Source organism: Bos taurus, chromosome 2, assembly GCF_002263795.3.
Source record: "Bos taurus isolate L1 Dominette 01449 registration number 42190680 breed Hereford chromosome 2, ARS-UCD2.0, whole genome shotgun sequence".
NCBI lineage: Eukaryota > Metazoa > Chordata > Mammalia > Artiodactyla > Bovidae > Bos > Bos taurus.
Window position 1 is genome coordinate 69492216 of NC_037329.1, and position 2869 is coordinate 69495084.

General features: G+C 46.2%; 1 non-coding gene across 1 annotated transcript; it reads right to left on the minus strand.

Annotated features, from left to right (window-relative positions):
* Positions 1 to 682: 682 nt before the first annotated feature.
* LOC112443687 (U6 spliceosomal RNA) lies at positions 683 to 789 on the minus strand. The gene has a single exon (XR_003032095.1). It is a non-coding gene; the product is annotated as a U6 spliceosomal RNA (small nuclear RNA).
* Between the last annotated feature and the right edge of the window lie 2080 nt (positions 790 to 2869).

Genomic DNA, 2869 nt, shown 5'->3' on the forward strand with positions numbered 1-2869 from the left:
GACTCTGTTGCTGGGAGGGATTGGGGGCAAGAGGAGAAGGGGACGACAGAGGATGAGATGGCTGGATGGCATCACTGACTCGATGGACGTGAGTCTCAGTGAACTCTGGGTGTTGGTGATGGACAGGGAGGCCTGGCATGCTGCGATTCATGGGGTCGCAAAGAGTCGGACACAACTGAGCAACTGATCTGATCTGATCTGTGTGAGGACAATCCATTTTCCACCCCATTGTTTGCAGGTGGGGCAGGGTTTGGTGGGTGGCTGGAGGTTTGGGCAGGACTTAGCCCAGTGTCCTGTTTGGTTACATCTGAAGCAGGGGCCTGAAGGGTTAGGTCCCATACAGGTGAGCCAAGGTTGATGGGCCAAAGGCGTTGAGTTTTTTTCTTGGATAGCTGCAGCAAATAAAGCATATTTGACCTTTCTTTCTTTTTCGTTTTTAACTTCTTCCTCCGTATTGTTGAAAACTTTAAAGGCTATTTCTAGGAGATCTTGCTGAGGGGTTTCGGGGCCCTTCTCTATCTGGCATAGTTTTTGGCAAATATCAGAGGCTGCCTGGCTTATGAATTAGATGTGTAGGTACAGAAGTCTGGCAGGGGTGGAAATATCTACATTAGGGTATTTTTGGACTGCCTCAGTAAGTCGTGAAAGAAAAAGGGCAAGATTTTCATACTTTTTTTTTTAAAAAAAAATGGAACGCTTCACGAATTTGCGTGTCATCCTTGCGCAGGGGCCATGCTAATCTTCTCTGTATCGTTCCAATTTTAGTATATGTGCTGCCGAAGCGAGCACCATACTTTTCTTAAAGCACTTCCCTAATCTAATTGTAGTTAACATGAATGTGAGAGCTTTTCAGCATTCCTTCTAATAAACAGGTGATCATATGATCATACCGGATGCCGGAATCACCTGCTTGAAATGTCCACCGTGGCTTAGTTAAAGGGACTGCATCATCAGCTACCAGATTAGTCCTACCTTGGTTATGGAGTTGATCAGCATGAGTCAGGGCTGCCTGCCATATCTGTTCCTTTTCATCAGGGGTTAAAGTGGCATTTAGGACGTCATAAAGATCATTCCAGGTTAAATGATATGCTTGTGTAAGGTGGAGGAATCCTTTTCTATATCTAGTAGGATTTTTTGAAAATGATCCCAATTTTTCTTCAATTTGGCTCTTATCAAACATTGAGAAAGGCACATGAACCCATGTAGGGCCCTCTGGTCCCACTACCTCTCTGAGAGGGAACATGTATTTGCTTCAGGTCCTGGCCAATGGAAGGGGGTGGAAATCTCTTCAGGGGTTTTGGAGTCATGGCTTCCCGTTTTGGAGGAAGAAGGGCTAGAGGATGGGGTCTGTCTCTGGAAGTTTTTCTCCAGGGCAGTAGGGAGGAGGCTCATCTGCCAGGTCAAAATTGGGGACTCAGGATTTAGGGGGCCTTTTAGGGGCTTTAGATTTGGATTCTTTTGTAATGGAGGGGGAGAGAGAGAAGAACAGGATTTGATAGGGAGAAGAGTCCTTGCAGAGCGAAGGACGGCTTCTAAGATCCCAGAAGGCTTGAATATAGGGGACCTCTGACCATTTGCCATTCCATTTGAGGAAGTTAGTGAGATCTGATAAAATATTGAAAGTCCTGAACTCAGACCAGAGGTTTTGGTTATCCAGTTTGTATCGAGGCCAAATTTGAGTGCAAAGTGACTCTAGTTTATGAACCTTGAGATTGGTCAAGAGTAGAAGTTTGAGGTTTTGTTTTACACAGGCCAAGGGAGAGTCCCACAGGACAGATTGGCTTGACCCCGTAGCAAATGGCTAGTGACTGTCCGGTCGAGAGAAAAGATCGTTACCTAATCTTTTGACTGGGTAAAGAGAGAGAGAGAGACTCTGAAGGAGGGAGAGGCATCCCCCACAAACCTCCCCAGAAGGCCTTTTGGCCAGAGCATTCCTCAGGAACCCAGAAAGGACAATAGTCTATGGCGCCCTACAGTACCATCCGAGCTTACCTGGGCTACTGGGTCAGGAGAGAATTGCTGGTGGATGAAGGGAGGTCGAATGGCAAGAGGCCTCTGTCCTGCAGTTGGTTGGTCTCGTGGAAAAGAAAGTGTAGAGAAGAGGAAGAAAGAGAGAGAGGCCAATATTCTTTGGGTTACGTGGAAAACCAATAAAGCCCTGCACAGGACTTGTACTGCTCACGAAGGCACAGGGCGTCCTCTCAAGGAGGTCTTGAAAGCCCGGGCAGGAAAGTGAGCTCATCAGGCTTCCACACTCCGAAGAGCTGGCTGTGGAGAACGAGAAGGAACCTCAATTGCCCACCCGGGTTTCGGCGCCAAAAATGTAGGGTAAGGGAGTCAGAGAAGGCGAGGTTTGAAAAACGGCACTTTACAGGAACAGATCACCTTTAATGAGGCCAGAAGGGGCAGCAGTCAGATTAGTGAGCTGCTGCACTAACCCAAGAAAAGAGTAAGTATATATAGGCATATATGTGGAAATCTACTGTCTTAAGGGGGTCCATTCTTCTCCAAGGTTGTTCGGATTAGTTATCTCTTAAATAGCTGGGGTAAGCAATTCTGGAGATCTGCCAGAGGCTGGGACCGGATGCGAGCTGGGCGTAATCAACTTTAATGTCCATTTTTTTCTTTGGGTGAAAGAGTTCTTTGTTTTGCATAGAATGGTGGGGAGGACTCGGAGGGGGCTGTTTTGAGCTGTGTAACTTTTCTTCACCATATATGTGTGTGTGTGTGTGTGTATACATATATGTATACATGTGTGTATATATACAACCTGAGAGATATGTGTGTATATATCTGTATGTGTGTGTCAGTTTAAATTTCTGACTCATTCTTTAACCTGCCTAATCGGTAACAACTTAAGCACATCATG